The sequence below is a fragment of the Acomys minous genome, assembly GCF_964271855.1.
Source record: "Acomys minous genome assembly, chromosome: 6".
NCBI lineage: Eukaryota > Metazoa > Chordata > Mammalia > Rodentia > Muridae > Acomys > Acomys minous.
Window position 1 is genome coordinate 80,963,329 of NC_140487.1, and position 19,018 is coordinate 80,982,346.

The window sequence follows — 19,018 nt, forward strand, 5'->3', positions numbered from 1 at the left end:
AGAAACTTAAATCAATTCCACTGAAATCAGGGATACAACAAGGCTGTCCACTCTCTTCATTTCTCTTCAATATACTACTTGAAGTCCTAACTAGAGCAATAAGACAGCTAAAGGAGATCAAGGGGATATGAATAGGAAAGGAGGAAGTTAAAGTTTCACTATTTGCAGATGATATGATAATATAACATCAGTGACCCAAAATTCTACCAAGGAACTCCTACACCTCTTAAATAACTTCAGCCAAGTGGCAGGATACAAAATATACTCAAAAAAGTCAGTATGCCTCCAGTATACTAATGACAAATGGACTGAGAAAGAAATTAGGGAAACCACACCCTTCACAATGACCTCAAATAATATAAAGCATCTTGGTGTAACTCTAACCAAGCAAGTGAAAGATTAACATAAAAAACTTCACCTTTCTGCAGAAGGAAACTGAAAAAGGTATCAGAAAATGCTCATGGATTGAGAGAATTAACATAGTAAAAATGGCCATCCTATCAATAGCAATCAATCTACACATTCAAGGCAATCTCTATCAGAGTACCAACACAATGTTTTACATAACTAGAAAGATCAATTCTCAACTTCATATGGAAAAACAAAAAACCCAGGATAGATAAAACAATCCTGTACAATAAAAGATCTTCTGGAGGAATCTCTACCCCTGATCTCAAGTTATACTATAGAGGAACAGTAATAAAAATGGCATGGTATTGGCATAGAAATAGACCAGTTGACCAATGGAATCCAATCAATGACCCAGAAATAAATCCACATGCCTGTGGTCATTTGGTTTTTGGCAAAGAAACCAAAACCATACAATGGATAAAATACACCATTCAACAAATGGTGCTGGTCCAACTGGATGTCCACTTATGAGAAATACAAATAGATCCACATTTACCAGCCTGTATTAAACTAATGTCCAAGTAGATTAAAGACCTCAACATAAAATCAGACACACTAAATCCTTAAGAATAAAAAGTGGGCAGGGGTCCCAAGATGGTGGAGAGCAGTATGGACCATGTTTGGAACCTCCAGTGAAGAATTCAGGGAATTGAACAGATTTCAGAGCCAGGAACACCAAGGTCCCCACACCACGGCAGCAGGAGTGCTCCACGGTTCAGAGGGACCAGGGTGCGGAGGACCTGCATGACCCTGCACACGGGAGGAGCACGGATTTTATCGGATCGGAGCAACAGTGGCAGAGGCGGCAGCAGCAGCAGCAGCAGCAGAAAACATACCATCTTCTCATTTTTTTTGACTGACGTGACCCCTAGATAATAAACAGGCTTTTCACTATGATTTTTTTCGGGAAAATTTCCCTCCAGTTCCAAAACCTCATCCACCTTGAGAATGAAAGTTGTGGGGAAATCATGCTGAGTTGCTGATGTGATAATAGGAAAAATGCTTGGGCCTATATCTCTCAGGAGGTGCCAGAGAAAGATGCTCTCAGTAGGGAGTGTTTGCTGGAGGTACCCTTGCTGGCAGAACTATGTATCAGCCCTTGCTCATCATCAGTTTCAACTGGCTTGGAGTTGCTGACCAATGTTGCATATTTAACCGAGGGTTGTCTCTGGCACTCATCCTCACAGGTTACCTGGGTACTCTGAGACCCAGAGAAGTTAGCACTGTTACACTGGTCACCAAGACAAATAGAACCCGTTTCAGGGTCTGGACTGGTCAAAAGAAGGGAGACCATAGTTGCTGGTACCATCTCATCTTTATTTTTCCAAGCTGTATCGACACTGATTTCTTCTGAAATGGGTTCAGGCTCCAGAAGAAGAGGACCAAAGGTCACTGATTGTGCATGCTTGGTAAAAAGATGCTCAAATGTTCCAGGCTACAAGAAAAGACACATTTTAATGCTCAGTAAGTTACAAATTCATTCTGTCATACTTGTAGAAAGGCAAGCATATAAGGTCAACACCAAGGTCTATCAGTCAACCACAAAGGACACAATTAGGGCTGAAACTTTAAAATCTCAAAAATCAGAAAGGAGAGTCAGTCTCAGTTTTTCAAAATCATACAAGAAAATCTGGGGCTTGAGTTCTTCAAATGCTATGAACATAAACACACAGAACTCTCTTCATGAGTAAAAATGAATTTGATACTCAATCATGGCCATAGGCTACACAAGTAAGTGAACCATTCTTAGCTCTCGGTGGAACTTGGTTACTGTGACTGGAAAATACGTGCTTCTGAAAAGTCACTCTATTTTACAGTAAATTATGTTTCTACAAATTAAAACTTTAATCTCCAAGCATTAAAATAGGGTTGAAATGCAACAGAACAAGCAAAACAAGTTTTTCAAAGAAAGTGTTAACAACTACTTTATATCACAGGATAAGGTGCGAAGGTGGAGTGACAGTGGCTGACTTGACACAACATACCTGTGTTTGGTCACAGTGAGAACCTGCTGGAAGCTATCTGAAAATGCCAAGTGATGGTACTGACTTGCTGAAGATAATGATGGTGAGAGAGACATCAACAGACTTGGAAACACTTATTCTTATACATAACTTCAAGTAAAGATACACCATATGGAACACATGGTATGAAGACAAAACACGCAAGACAAATGTGCAACATGGTGTGTGTGTGTGTATATATATATATAAGAGCAAGGGTTACATCACAATGAAATCCTGCCAAGAAGCTACAAATCAAAAAATCTGTGTGCAAAAAGGCTGAGTACAAACAATGTAAACGCATCAAATTGTAAAATAAAAAATATTGCAGATACATCACACTGAATAGTTAACACAACTAAACAGAAGATGTGTTCAGTTCATACATCATACATGTGATTTAGCTTTTAAGTGTTACAGTTTTTAAGCTAATAAAATGAATTCTGATTTATGGCCTGAGATAATGATGTATTCAAACGTTCTTTATGATAGCAAGTGTATCTCATCTAAAAATACAGCAGTTGCAAACTCTTAACTGAAATATATTAGTGATTAAAACCATAAAGGAATAAATATACTGAACTCTAAATAGAATAATAGCATAGACATATGTACGGTTTGAAATACTGAATGATAAAAATACTGTAACTAAATGATACATGGTGAGAGAACTGATCCACTTTCACTGTTTCTGACAGAAGCTACACATTTGTGATTTCCTTCAAACATTGTATTGTTTCTTACATGCTTTTACTACTTATATACCTGAGTTGTTCTAAAATTTATGTGAGCTCAGCATCTGATCTACTCATTTCATTATCTTCTTTCTATCAATATGGAAAAACAGAAACAACACACAGCATGTGGTCATGCTCATAGGTGTTCCCCAAATTATCTGTCTCCAATACTCCTGGTCCTTAAAGCTTCCTACTGAGTAATTAATTGTAGAACAGGCCAGGGCCATCTAAAAAAGCATTCTTATGAAAGGTATTATTTTCAAATTTTTAACCACATATTACCGAACTGTTCCTTATCAGTGGTCTGAAATCTTCTAAAATTTTTAATTGTTCAAAATTTATTTCCCTCTATTGATAGAAGAATTGAAAAAGAACCTTCTTAAATTCACAGTTAGGCATTCTATTACACTGATGTCTATTAATAGGAAATGAAAAAGAAAGTGGGGGCACAGCCTTTGTAGTGTCTTAATTTAACAATTTTTAAGATCCAAATAAAATTACCAATCACATCTAAGTGACCCACAGACCTTAAATTTGAAATTATTTGTGTCCATCAGTTTGCCTTAGTTTGAGTGTAAGCAATAAAGCCCACACGATATTAACATCCCACACACATGTTTGGTGATCTGTGTTTCAGGGAGAAAAACCCTGTCCTCACTGGGATCTATTTACAAAACTCCAGGAAGTTCTCCTTCTCTGCACATTTCCTTGTCTGCCAGAAGTCTTGGCTAACTCAGTGGGAATAAACTAGGCTTATGGAGGCTGGCACTCTTTTCTGCTCTGAGCAACCTGACCTGGGTGCATGGGTTATTCTGATATAAATCATAGCACCCACTGCTCTGTAATCAGCACAAACTACAAGTGCTGGCTTTCTTTAAACTAAAATCAAAGTCAGAACTTAAGCCATTTTCAAGACTATAGAAAACTGAAACTCCTAGATTGTTCCAAGTTTGATACATGAAAGAGAATACTCAAATTCATCAATTCATGTGTCTATAAAGAAATCTAATATGGAACTTTTCACACATAGAAGAAAAAACTGAATACCTTCCCTGCAATTGGTATGTGGAGTTTTTGCAAAATTGTGTGTCAGAAATTGCCTATTAGAATTCACGTAGTTACAGCGATATCTACCATATTTGGTGATATGCAAGAAAATAGGCTCTGACAGCAATAGTTACACCATTAACATTTTTATAGCATCTTTAAAAATATTTATTTATTTATTTATTTATTTATTTATTTATTTATTTATGTATACAGTGCTGTGCCTGCATGCACACCTGCCTGTCAGAAGAGGGCACCAGATCTCATTATAGATGATTATGAGCCACAATGTGGTTGCTGGGAATTGAACTCAGGACCTCTGGAAAAGCAGTCAGTGCTCTTAATCTCTGAGCCATCTCTCCAGCCTACCACCATTAACATTTTATGACACTAAAAATAAAAAATAGAAAGCAGAGACCATGAATATTAATTTTAAACTTTAGATGCCCTGAAAACCAAGCTTATGTCCCAACTGAACCACATCAAACCTACATCGTGGCCACAAATGTACGCTTCTTTACTAAACTCATCAAATGTTACTTCTTAGTAATTCAAACAATAGTTTAGGTTTGCTTCCCTCCTTCAAAATGTAAACATCTTCTAATACTCTATGGACTGTTGGGAAGTTGGCAGATTAGGTTTATCTGTAGTGGTCATGAGAGCCTTCAAAGAATGTCCGTTCTCTGTTTAAATAAAACAGAACAAAATAAGAAAGCAAAATAAAAAGGTTGTTCAGAAAGCCAAAGATAAAAGATTCCCAACCCCTTGTCTTTGCATGATCACAGGCTTTAGGTTCTTGTGTTATACTGCAGTGATACACTTAGAAGAGATGGGAGCCAGTGTCTGGAGGGACATTGCTCACTCTCTTTCTGGATGCCATAGATACCCTAAGGACAGACTGATCTCTCCAGCAGGGAAAACTACAGTATCAATAGCAGAGTAAGTAAAGTAACAGGGGTTAAATAAATATGAATTAAAAGGGAATGAATCAAGAGTAATACTGAAGAGTTTGAGGGGTACAAGAGACTAAGAGTTGAGTGAAGAAAAAAAACATAATAAATTAAAACAGACTTTATTGAAAAGTGCCACAATGACCATGGATGATAATAATAATAATAATAATAATAATAATAATAATAATAATAATAATAATAATAATAATTATTATTATTATTATTATTATTATTATTATTTGAGTAAGGGTCTCTCTGTAGCTCTGGCTGGCCTGGAATGCTAGCCTGGAATTCAGAGATCTGCCTATCCTGCTTCCCAAGTGTTGGGATTGAAGGCATACATCACCACTGCCCAGTTTGGATGCTGATTTTTAAGAAAAAATAGTAATGTAATGGTCAAAAGTGGAATCCCAGAGACATTATCATGAACTCTAAAACATCCATTTCTCAATAAATTTTCTGATCCAAGTCTCTTCCATTTCTTGGACTATGGATTGATGCCTGCAAAATGATTAGGTTAAGATTATATTGATAACTAGAACAAAGCAAAGACCCTGACTCAGCTCTTTTACAATACAGTGGAAGGTAAAAAACATTTCCAAAGCAAGAACAGAAGTGGAAGAGTGACCTTCATCGTCCTTGGCCTGACCACTAAGGTAGACGGCCATTGAAGCAGAACAACCACCGAGGTAGACTTAACCTGACTAGTCCATAGTCTCTCTGGGCCCCTTATTACCTGGCACTATGAAGGAAGAAGAAAATAAAAGAGAGCGAGTCACACACTGCTAGGCCAGTGATATGACTGACAGAGATGGGCTGTCTCTAAATAAAACTCTGACCAAGACTTAGCCTGTTCTTCTATACATTTCCAAGAAGAATCTAGCTGTTTCCAGATGCTTCTGACCCAGATGTGCCATTGTTAGGCTGTCTGTCTAGAGCCCTATAGCACATTGAAAGTCTATGAACCCTCTAGGTTCCAAGGAAAAGTTCCCCATGACTCTTAGTTTTAGATTTAGCCTTCAAAAAGTGAGTTGTTTAGTTCACTGTTGCACAAAGATAATGGATGTACACGAAGGAATAGAGTTGCAGATGAAGGTGTGGTACACAAAGGAATGGGGCCTGGAGGAGGAGGGAGAAGAGAAAAGCAGAAAGGAGAGATAGGAAAGAAGGAAAGGAAAGGAAAGAACACTTGAAATACTGTAAAACAAATAACTTAAAGTGAAACTTCACAGCTTCCATTCCAATTGCCAGTTCTAACTGTATTGTATTAATTTTTATAACTTATTTACAATACATCTCAATTATAATCCCCCTGCTCTTATCTTCCTGTTCCCACCCTCCCTGCCTCTTCTGCCTTATTCCCCTCCGCAGACCTCTGACTGGTGGGGGCCTCCTCCCTCACTATCTGAACACAGCCTATCAGGTCTCATCTGGGTAGTCTGCATCCCATTTCTCTGTGTTCCCACAGGACCTCCCACCAAGGGACAGAGATCAAATCACAGGCAGGCACCAGAGTCCATTTCAGAGGTAGTCCTCACATCTCCCCTCCTCTTCCCCATATGGAGAATGAGCTGTCCATCATCTATAACTGAACAGAGCATCTAGGTTCTCTGCTAGCAATGTCCTTGGTTGGTGCATCAGTTTGTGCAGCCTGCCCTCCCACCCTTGGTTCCAGATCCACCAGCCTTGATAGTCTCCTTATGGAGCTTTGGACAGCTGCCTGGTTTTGTATTAATTTAATTGTTCATTTAATTGTATAGATTTGCAGTCTGATTAATTTTGGTGTGTGGTGTTTTATTTATCGCAAAGTGTTTTTGTTTTTAATAAGAACATTTATTTGAAAATTTTTTAATGAGATGGTGTGGAAAAGTTAAAGTCGAGATGAAACAGGTAGAAACTACTTTTGGATTTAGCAGAAAAAATAATAGCCAAAAATACAAAATAAATTGAGGAAGGTTGACGTCTTTTATGCTATGAAACTGGTATGACAGAAAAAGCAAGTGTTTTGAACTTATACTTAACATATTTTCCCACATCAAGGATTCAATCTCTAAGAATCTGACTCTTGGGCATACAGAGGATTTTGATTCCAGAAAGCAGTATGGATGCCGTTGCTGTTCTCATCTCTGGAGACTGCTAGAATGCCAGCATGAGAATAAATGAAATACACATGACCTGAGAAATAAAATATACAACAAATTTCTGAAATTCGATTTTTAAAAAGGGATAACAATCAGAGGAATACACATCAGAGAAAATGTGCAAGGAGAGCTTAAAGACCAGACCGTGGTTGCCATGGGTAGCCACTGCAGAGAGAGCTAGTCAGCCCTGCTGAACACAGAAGGGATATAAATGGTTGGCAAAAGGCCTTTGCATAAGAACTGGTCTGTGTTTCCAAAGCGACCGGTTTATTCTCAAACCTCTGGAGGGAGGAAGAGCATAGCAGCAAAACACTGCCATCTCAGAGTGTGGGTGCCTAAGTCACTAGCTCTGCACAAGGGGTAGCAATCCCACCACCCTTGCCTTTCTGCTTCATCCTACATGAATGGAAAGCAAAGGACTGAAAGACATTTGGGGAAGATTCTGAGATAATAAAAGCAAGCAACACAAGAATTTTAAAACAAAACTCCTATAATTGGTATCTCTCCAAGACTGAGGCATGAAAGCAGAACAGAAGATTCTGACCCTGCCCTTGGCAGTGACAATAATTTCATGCTTTGTAACAATCCTACAATTGTACTGGAAAATGGAAGGTAACAATGCCTCAGAATTTAAGAAAAACTCCAGTTATGCAAGAGGGTCTTAGAGCCAACAGATATGGAGGCGGCAAAAAGAAAAAGACACAAGGAAAGAAATGATCAAAGAAATAGTGGAATGTCTTAACACTGACAAGAGAGAGACTGGAGACTCTTTACTCAAGTCAAATGGAAAAATCCACATTAATCAGAAAATTTCAGAATATCAAAACTAGAATGTTTCTCAAAAGGGAAAGCTATAAAAAACCAGCAAGGAGGGAACGTGTGAGTAGCCATCTTACTCTGCAGAAGTAACATCAGCTTCCAGATAGTAAGGTAAGAAAGGCTGATGAGTCCTATTGGCAAGAAATCCATATTCCACAGACTACAAGGAAGGACAGATGGAAAGAAGGGGAGAGTGTGGTGGTTTATATGAAAATAGCCCCCACAGGCCCATAGGGAGGGCACTATTAGGAGGCGAGGCCTTGTTGGAGGAAGTCTGTCACTGGGGCTGGGCTTTGAGGTTTCGAACGCTCAAGATGGCCCAGTGTCACTTTCTCTTCCTGCTGCCTGAGGGTCTGGAGGAAGAACTTTCAGCTGCGTCTCCAGCACTATGTCTTCCTGCATGCTGCCATGTTTCCCAACATGACAATAGACTAAAGGTCTGAACTGTAAGCCAGCCCCAATTAAATGCTTTTTACTACAAGAGCTGCGTGATCATGGTGTCTCTTCAGAGCAGTAAAAACCCTAACTAAGACAAACCACATCGAGAGTGGTTTGCCACACAAGGAGGCTATCTAACCAAGGATGAGGAGGAAAAGAAACCTGAGAAACAGCTCTGGCTGGAAGCCAGTGCCTGAATAATAACCTACAGCCATTCTACTGAAGTCTGGTGGAGATGGGGGTGAGATGACAAGGGGATTTCTGCAGCAAAGTCTCCAACGAAGACAAGACATGGCCCGTATAAAACAATGTATGTAATCTAAACACAACCAGTTAGGATGGCAGACAGACTATAGATAGTAGGTATGTACATAGGTAGATAAGAAATTTTAGGAACAGAAACAAAGGGAGAAGCCTTAAAAAGGGAAAATGAAGCCAATTAAAATTTGTTTTCATTGAATTGATCAAATGGAAGGCTTCTCATTCAAACAAACAAACAAAACTTATTTGACACTGGAATCAACAAGAAAGGTAGCAATCAGGGCTGGAGAGATGCCTCCATGGTTAAGAGCACTGACTGCTCTTCCAGAGGTCATGAGTTCAATTCCCAGCAACCACATGGTGGTGCACAACCATCTATACTGTGATATGATGCCCTCTTCTGGCATGCAGGTGTACATACCGACAACACTGTATACATAATAATAAATAAATCTTTTTTAAAAAGAGAGATGTAGCAATCATATTATAATACATAGCTCCTCATGGAACAAAAGTTACATTAAAAACAACATAAATGTGGTTTCTTTCTTTTCTGGTTTAAAACAATTAACACATATACAAAATAAGGTACAGTGTAGAGACAATTTATAAAGATTAAAAAAATAGAGGAAAAATGAAGAAAAGTCATTATATCTATCTATCTATCTATCTATCTATATATATATGTATATATATGTAATATATATATATATATATATATATATATATATATATATGTATGTTAAAAGAGTTTCTTTATGAAGAAAAAAAGATGAAGTTTTTCTAAAGTTGCAGAGAACTGGAAAAGTTACAGACCAGTGAGCAGATGATTAAATCCCCAATGCCTGTGAATCTGTGGCAGCAACCACATGCAGTTCTAGAAGCAGACAGCATTTAGGGACATAGAAGTGACACATCAAAAAAATTAAAAGCAAACAGTTGAAAGTATTGTTATTTGTGGGTAGAGTGAAGCAAGAGCTACACACTTATATTTTTTCAAATCCTTAAGAAAGCAAATGGAAATGCCAAGGCATGCACCAGAACAAACATTGGCAGTTGTGCTTCCTGACAGCAGTGGTAGAGTACTGCTCAGAAAACAGAAAGCATGAATATGATGAGCTCTCCCACAGGGTGGGAAGGAAGGGGGTCATTAGGCTGTGATCACAGGATGGAGAAACCACTGGGTGTCTGGGGGCCTGGTCAAAGCCCTGTCAACCCTGAGATATCTCAGCAGAGTCTGAAATGACAAAGGTAGTATGCCAACCTTGAGGGACGCTCAAAGTATTTCTGCTCATCAGAGACACACCTGAGTGCATGTAGGAAAGTCCAAAAGCACAAAGCAGATTATAACACACACACACACACACACACACACACACACACATTCCTGCTCAGAAAAAATGATCGAGAGATGAAGAGGAAAGGGCAGTGAGGAAGACAAACTGTCTCTGTACTTCCTATTATGAGAAATAAAACAAATATAGAAACTTTAAAGATATAACATTATAGTTTTTGTTTGTATTTTTTAAAGAAATATTTATTATTATTGTGTACACACTGGCCAGAAGAGGGCACCAGATCTCACTATAGATGGTTGTGAGCCACTGTTTGGTTGCTGGAACATGAACTCAGGACCTTTGGAAGAGCCTGCAGTTCTCTTAACCTAGGAGCCATGTCTCCAGCCTTGCTTGTTTGATAGTTAGTTAGTAAGTAAGTTAGTTAGTTAGTTAGTTAGCTAGTTAGTTAGTTAGTTAGTTAGCTTTAAGACACCATGATAGTACACAGGGATTATTCCTTCCATGCTGAGGGCTGAGCTCACAGCTTGCACATGCTAGACAAGTGTTCTACCATGAAACATGACCCCTCAGATCCTTTATTCTACTTTGGTGTTGTCTTTACCATATGAAATTTTAAACAGAGAAGGAAGTATTGTATACAAAAGGGTCATGGGAGAAATATCATTAACGACATGGTACCACTGTACTGCTTGTTACCAGGCTCAACGTGTAATTTAAAAACTTTTCTTGAGAGCAAGTATATGAGTGCGGGAGTTAGAGGGAAACCTCAGGCATCCATTCTTGATGAACTGTGTGAAGATGATTAGAAGGATTAGGAGACGCTGCCTTTTTGAACTAGGTGTAACCTTTTGAAGGAAGTCTATGACCTTCCTTAAAAAAATCAATAAATGAGGCTATTTTTGGCCCTTGTCCTAAGAGTCTGATGGGGGCTAGGAAGTTTTAGGTTAATGGCACTGGCGGAGAAGATTTCAGGAGTACCTAGTATTGACTGCTCAAGTGGCTATTAGTGATCACTCTTTTGCAAGTCTACAACAAAAACCAAGCAAGTGAGGGAAAAAGACACTGAAAATGGGCTGTTTGAGGAGAAAAAGAGCAACCAGGTTAGAGCCAAGCCCTGTGTTCAAGGAGATAAGATGTATAAAGGAACTATTTTATTTAGTTTGATGCTAAATAAAAGATATATCTCTTTTTTGCCTTTTTTGTTTGTTGATTGGTTGGTATTTTTGTTTTTCAAGATAGGGTTTCTCTGGGTAGCCTTGGCTGTCGAGGATTTGCTTTGTAGACCAGGCTGACCTAGTAATCTCAGGGCAAGATCCTACCCAGCTAAGCTTAAGTAAAAAAGGTATCCATTAACAACTGAAATCTTCTGCAAATTTAATACAAGAAGGGGCCAAATTTGCAGCTCCACAAGCAGAAGTTGGCAGCCTCAGCTTTAGCAGCAAGGATATAGGAAAGGAGTTACAGAATCTTCCTCCCAGTTGAAGAAAAGCACTGAGACCAAGCATACGACAGGGCAGTCCTCTGCATGGAGGCCCAGAGAGGCCATTGTGTGAAGCTGTGAAGGTGAAGCCTAGACTGTATCAGAGAACAGGGGATGTTGGAGATGCCAGAGTCACTGGAGACCTGCCAAGGAGAGCAGCAGACGTGGTGTGGAGCCACGCCAACAGAGAGAGAGTGTGGTAGTGAATGAACCTAAAAGGAGTTGGCGATCTGAAGAGCCCTTTGATGTCAGACATGGAGATACAGAGTTTGGAACCTGCCCTGCTGGGTTTCAGTCTTAGCTTGGTCCAATATTTCCTCACTTTACTCCCTTTCCTCTCTTTCTGAATGTCATTATGTATTCTGTGCCATTGAGTGTTGGAAATATGTAGTCTGCTTTTTGATTTTGATTTTAGAGAGGGTCTTTGACATAAAGTGGAGATTAAGTAAGACTATGGGGTTTTTTGAAGTTGGACTGAATGAAATCATTTTTATTATGATACAGCTATGAGCTTATAGGGACTAGGGATTGGCTTGAGTGAAAATTACATCCATAGGCGTATATATTTGTATTCTCAGTTCATGAATGGCCTGAGAAGGATCAGGAGGTATGAAATCGTTAGTGTGGCCTTGTTAGAGAACATACGTCATTGGAGGTGAGCTTTGAAGTTTCAAAAGCACACACGAGGCCCAGTCCCTCTCTCTCTCTCTCTCTCTCTCTCTCTCTCTCTCTCTCTCTCTCTCTCTCTCTCTCTGTGTGTCTCTCTATGTTTCTCTCTGTATCTATCTATCTATCTATCTATCTATCTATCTATCTATCTATCTATCTATTGCTGTCCCCCACCTGTTGTCTGTAGGTCAGAATATACAGCTCTCAGCTGCATCTCCAGCACCATGCTCAGTGTGACACCACATTTCTCAGCATGATTACAATGGACTAACTTTCTGTAACTGTAAGCATGTTTTCTTTTTGGGTGGCTGTTCAGGCAGCAAACTGTCTCTGTCATTTTTTTCTTTTCCTTCTCATTTTGGAAGCTACTCACCTGCACTTCCGGTTCACTCAAGAAATTAAGTTCCATTCCTTCTCAAGTCTCTGATGGGGTTGAAGACCAAATAGTTTAGTCTTACAGTTAGCCTTAGCTGTTTAGGAGTTAAGATGTTTTTAGGACTAGATACAGGTTTTGGGTTGACAGAGATGAGATGTCATAGATATTGTCATTCAAACTTTTAGACTCACCAAGATAGGAAAGATGTTTTTCACAAGGATGCCAAATGCAATTAGCCAAAACACCATGAATGTAACATTCATATAATCCCTGAATGTTTTGTGGTTCTTCTTGCTGTATGTAATTTTTCTACTTACCTGTAATAATATAAATGTATATGCCAATAAAATAGAATAAAATCTTAAATTTTAAAAAAGAGTGTCTCTTATAATGTCTCTTCACAGCAAAAAAACAGTGACCAAGGCAGTGTAGCTTTTGGTTTATTATAAACCAAAGGAAAGGAAAATGGTAAAAAATGGAGAGAATTATTTAGGGATACTTTAGAGATAAGATTAGATATCTAGGACTTACAAGTATAGATGTAAAAAGTAGTGTTCTTTCAAATCAGGATTTGAAGAGCAAATTAAAGAAAAATTTTGCATTAAATGTATATATTTAAGTATTTCAATATTAAAGTACAATTTAGAAACAATTTGAATTGTTTCAATTTTGCAGTGTCTTTTTAGTTTTGAATTAGATATATATATTTTGCCTTTTTTGTTTGTTTGTTTGATGTTTTGTTTTTCAAGACAGGGTTTCTCTGGGTAGCCTTGGCTGTCCTGGACTCACGTTGTAGTCCATGCTGGCCTAGAACTCACAGAGATCCACATGCCTCTGCCTCTTCAAGTGCTGGGATTACAGGTGTGCTCCACCGTGCCTGGCTGGATATATCATATTTTCTTTATTCATTTATCATTTGAAAGCCATTTTGATTTTTTCAAGTTCTGTATTATTGAAAATTCTTTAATGAATGTTACAATAGATTGCTGAGACCTGATTTAAGCTGGGAAGAACTGACAGACTCTTTAAAAGGCCTGTACTGTTTTTACATCCCCATGAGCATTCTGAAAGCCTCAGTGTCTCTGCTGTGTAGTGCTTCTGTGCTTCCTGTGATGGGCATCCCACAAGCTATGGAGGGCACCCTGTGGCCTTGCATTCCCCTGATGACTAAAGATGCTGACCCCATGTTCACTTGTAAATACAAAGGTAATTTTGTCTTTCCCATATATTGCCCTTAGAAAATAGTCAGATCCTATACTTACAGTTTTTCATTGTGTAAAAATATGTGCAAAATACAACTGACCATCTTTTCTGTCTTTGAGTTTGTGATTTAGTATTAACCACATTAGAGGACAGAATGTTAATATGAAATGGATCGCAAGTATATCACTTTCTCAAAGGGACCTGTGTTTGAATCCAAGATTTTATAAATATTTGTTGAGTGTGTGCTCTGCCCTGACCACTACTAACCCACCTTCCAGCCTATTTGTGATTTTTAGTTCATTTTTTGTTGTTTGTTTTGTTTTGTTTTTTGAGAAAGGATATCTCTGTGTAGCTCTGGCTGTCCTGGAACTTGCTCTGTAGACCAGCTGGCCACAAACTCAGTAAGATTCACTTGCCTCTGCCTCCTGAGTGCTGGGAATAAAGGCATGTGCCACCACCTGGCGTATTGATTCATTCTTAAGAGTGTATCTTTGTTGCACCCAAGAAATACATAAAAACTGTGACAACGTATACTGGAAATGAGAAAGTAAAGAGTATTTGCAAAGGAAATAAGGACTCTACCACAAATGAGAATATTTACAACCCACTTTTTTTTTAAATCTACTCTTGAGGGACTGAAGATGGCTATGCAACTAACAGGGCTTTCTCATCCAGAGGACCTGAATGTGTTTCCCAGAACTCATGTCAGGCAGCTCACAGCTGTCAGTTCCTGCTCTGGAGCCTATGGGGACCTTCCCTGGGCATCAGTGGGTACCTGCATGCATGCGTGTGCCACACACACACACACACACACACACACACACACACACACAAAAAAAAAAAACAATATATATATATATATATATATATATATATATATATATATATAATCATTTAAGAATTACCAGACTGAAAATTTAGAGTGATATTTCAATGTACTTAAAATATCTTCCAGGACCTAGCTGAATAGTGCCACACACTTAGCTCCAATGGGGGAACAGCCGAGGGTGGCAGTGACACAGCCAGGTAAGCCAGAGTCTGAAGGCATTTGCTGATTCACCTCTCATCTCTGCCAGGCATTCTCTGGAAGGGAGGAAACATTTATCTGGTACAGGTTCAAACTATATTTGCTGAGGTCAGTCTGGTTGTTTCTGTCTTTCGTGAAAACTAGATTCCTTTTTCACAGTAGCATGAAGGTAAAAATGCCAACTGTGCCATGCCTGAGGGAGAGAGAGTTTCAGCTTCCTTTTAAAAGGCAAGATGAGGACGGCCCTGAATTGATCTGTGTGCACATAGTGATGTTTTCGGGTTCTTATGTAGATGGGCATTTAGTTATTTTTATTTTGAAAAATAGAAACTGATGTTTAAGCTGTAAATGTGTCTAGTCTGCTCTATTTCCTGTTTGAGAATGCAGTGGCAGTTGACCATGCCAGGTGTCTACACATGCATCCCAGAGCCAGGTGAGTGCTAGTTATCAGCCAGGTGAGGACTAGTCATCAGCAGGTGAGGACTACTCATCAGCCAGGTCTGGCTGAAATATCAATTTCACTTTCTTCCCTCTCTCTCCCTTTCTACTTTTATCTTTCTCCTCCCCGCCTCCCCTGACTTTCCTTGTTTGTTGAAACAGTGTTCCTATATAACCCATGCTGGTCACAAAATCACTACCTAGTCCTGGCTGGCCGGGAACTCACAATAATCCCCTTTTTTCAGCCTTCCAAAACCTGATACATATCCCAGGTGTGCACCTCAGGTGTGCACCATCACACCCAGGGCATATGTTACTCTCTTACCTGTGCCCACTCATACCCATCCATACTTTAAGTCAGCATCCCACATCCTAACCCTCAGCACACTTGCTTAAGGCTGTGATGTTATGTCTAATGATAAACTGATCAGTGTTTACCTTCTCCACCAGATGACAAATCCCTGGGGCATACACAGTTCTTCTTATCAATATAGTCCTCAGGTATAGCAAAGTGATTGGTGGGAGACAGGTTTTCAGTACTATTATTAATTAATAAAATGACTACATGAGTGAATATGCAAGTGAAAAATGAACAATCATTACAGAAGCAAAACCAAAACAAACAACAAGTTCTTACTCTTTCAACTTAGCCCTAGTCACTCTCCTCAGCTTGACTCTTATTTCTTAACAGAAAGGATATCTTAAAAATCTGTTCACCTACAGTTTAGCAGCAATCTCTCATTATCTATAGATACTCACTCTATGCCCACTGAACAAACACAGAAATGACACATATGTGAAAATGTTCTCATGTGAATTCATAGTGGAAGAGAAAAGAATAATATTTTGTTAGTTGAAAAAATCGGGAACACTACTGAAATAAAAGAAGTCCAGGGTTAGAGGGTGACAGAGCCCAGCTGAGCCGTCAGAGGCTAGCATTAGGAAAAGCAAAGAGTCCACAGAACAGATGATTGAATGCAAAGCTGCACAGCTGCCCCTTTGAAAACAGGGTGTTGTTCCATCTGATCAAAGACTCTGATTCAATCAGTTGAGCTGCTTGTGGTGTGTACAAGAGTGTGTGCTTGTTTATTCATGGACAAGCTGCAAAGCAGTGTTCTGCTGACTGCAAGTCATATGCCACTTGAACATTGGAAGATTGGTTTAGTGAGTTGCAAACAGCATTTTAAACAAATGGAAGAGAGTTTTAAAAGCATTCTGTTTTCTCTCTTCTCTTTCCAGCAAGATGTTTCCCACAAGTTTTGTTTCATTTTTTATATTTATATATCTTTGTCAGGCTAGAAGATGAAACGTGCTTCTCCCGAAGGGCCATCCCAACATATGGAATAGTTGCTATCGGGATAAGCTCCAAATGGGGAAGCTAATCCTGCTTCTAAAATGATGTACCTAACAAGTATAAGCTTTGTTTGTTTGTTTTGTTTCGTTGTTTGATTCTGCTTTTGGTGACAGAAGACCCCAGGGTTAACACAAAGACAGCAATAGCCTACAATGCATAAATATGTACAGCTGTAACATAAAACAATAACTGAGGCTTAAGACCTCTAAATGCCACAAGGGTCACTTTCTTTCACCTACAAATCAGCTTCACTGTGAGTTTTATTATTCTGTGTCCTGAAGGAAGATTATAGCGTCTAAAAATATCATTGTACTTGTAATTGTGGATATTAAATAGTTATACTTAATTGATTTAGTGATATTTAATTGTTTCTAAGCCTTTTGAAAAAAGACAGCTCATTTATACTGACAGAAAAGAGTCAGCTATCTATTCATCATCTGTAATGTTACTTTCTGTTGTGGTATTTATTTTTCATGTATTGTGAGAAGGAAGAAAGATGTGCTGTCAACTCCCATGGGATAAGGGGCAGAACTTTGTCTCCTCTGATGAAATGCCTACAGCCAGCTATTGTTAAGGACAAGTGAGGAACAGACCTGCTAAAAATGAGTTGAGCAAAATGAAGCCTTTTAAAGATATTTAAACATCTAGAAGTCATATGTTACCTAAAGTGCAGCCTTAGATATTCTGGGTTAAAATACTTAAAAAGTGACCTTTTGGAAATTAAGTCCATGGGCCCAGGAACTATTCTTGGGGTTTGGAACATCTTCCCCAAACAACTTTTTCATTCTGCAAAGGAGAACTACAGCACTGTGGTTACAGAAATGTTCAGACTGAAGAAACATTGACATTTCACATACAGAATCAGGTCCACTGGCTCAGCTCAGTAGGGCCACATCCACGTTTACATTTGATTCCATAAAGTGTTCACTAAATGTCCATGAAGAACAACTTAACAATCAACCTCCTCTTACTGAAAGTTGTATGCTTCAGTAACTAACTCTCTTGCATAGGTTTTCCTTAGAAAACATTTTAAATGGCCATCACATGGGATATGAGAAACAAACCCACTTGACATGGTTCCACCCCCCACCCATGCCCACCCATTCAACTACAGCACCAGCTCAGATTGTAATGCCTTCCCTCTTTCATGATCTCACTAAAGGTTCCGGTCCAGACTGAATAGCTCCAAAAGCCACTGTTACCAAACCTAAGAACACAATGTGAGGGATTTCCTGTTGTGAGTCAGTTGATGCCTGAATGCATATACAGAATTGTTGTTGTTGTTATTGTCTTTTGATTTTTGAGACAAGATTGCTTTATGTATCCTTGGATGTCTTATAGACCAGGCTGGCCTTAAACTCACAAAGACGCACCTGCTTCTGCCTCCTAAGCTTTGGGATTAAAATTGTGCACAACCACCACCCAGTTACAGGGGGAAAAATGTAAAGCCGAATTCTGCTTTTACATGTACGTTGTCATATCAAGATGAAAGTCATTTCCTGAAAACAACCTTTTCTTTTGTGTCATGTTAATTGCATATAAAACACATACAAGAGCATTTTTAATGCAATTATATTTGTAAATATTATGAGTTGGGCTTTATATCATAACTGACTTTGAATACACTTAAGTTATACTGTTTATGGCAGAGGCCTTTAACCAAGTGCAGTATCTCTGGTGTGATATTAGCAGAGTTCCAAACAGTAGGACACAAGAGGAAATAATTATCGGTATGATCACGTACAGCCCTGCATCATTCCGCTGCTGTCCTTATCACCTGAAAGAGAGACATGAGTCAAATGACCAGCCACTTACAGAGACCATTCTGTAAAATCACATGCAGAACATGCATTCTAATTTGACCATGTTTATATTACTTTCAAAACACACAGAAACATACACATAAGCTAATGTCACTATATCTATATTACCTTCAAACACCGAGAAACTTTAAAAAGAAGAAAGTTGGAACTGCAGAGATGATGGCTCAGGGGCTCAGAGTACCGGCTGTGGTTCACTTCCCAACATGCACATGGCAGCTCACAACCATCTGTAACTCCAGGTCCAGGATACCTGGCTCTGGCTCTGATCTTTGGGGGTGTCAGGAATGCATTTGGTGCACAGATGTGTTTAGGCAAGCAGTCATATATGTAAACACTAAAATAAGTATTTTTAACAGAGAAATAAAAATACATTGTGTCCACATTAATAGTTGTTTTAACTAATATTATACTTGAAATCTAGCCAAACATTGATTTAGGATTAAGTAGTTGTGAGACCTCTCCATCTAATCATTTTTAACTTTATTAGTCAGACCGCCAGTTAAAGGTGCCATGATGAACTCACTTTCTGCTCCTGTGGAC

At 38.8% G+C, this 19,018-nt stretch overlaps 2 pseudogenes across 2 annotated transcripts in view; both read right to left on the reverse strand.

Moving 5' to 3' along the window:
- Positions 1-414: 414 nt before the first annotated feature.
- Positions 415-8,842, reverse strand: LOC311599066 (leptin receptor-like; annotated as a pseudogene). Its single transcript has 3 exons — positions 8,759-8,842; positions 1,170-1,846; positions 415-435 (listed from the first exon to the last, which is right to left on the reverse strand). The product of its transcript is annotated as a leptin receptor-like (transcript).
- A 9,369-nt stretch (positions 8,843-18,211) lies between these two features.
- The window catches only part of LOC311600662 (leptin receptor-like), a 52,214-nt pseudogene continuing 51,407 nt past the window's right edge, over positions 18,212-19,018 (reverse strand). Inside the window, exon 17 of the transcript XR_014783639.1 lies at positions 18,212-18,432. The product of XR_014783639.1 is annotated as a leptin receptor-like (transcript). The remainder of the gene's footprint in view (positions 18,433-19,018) is intronic.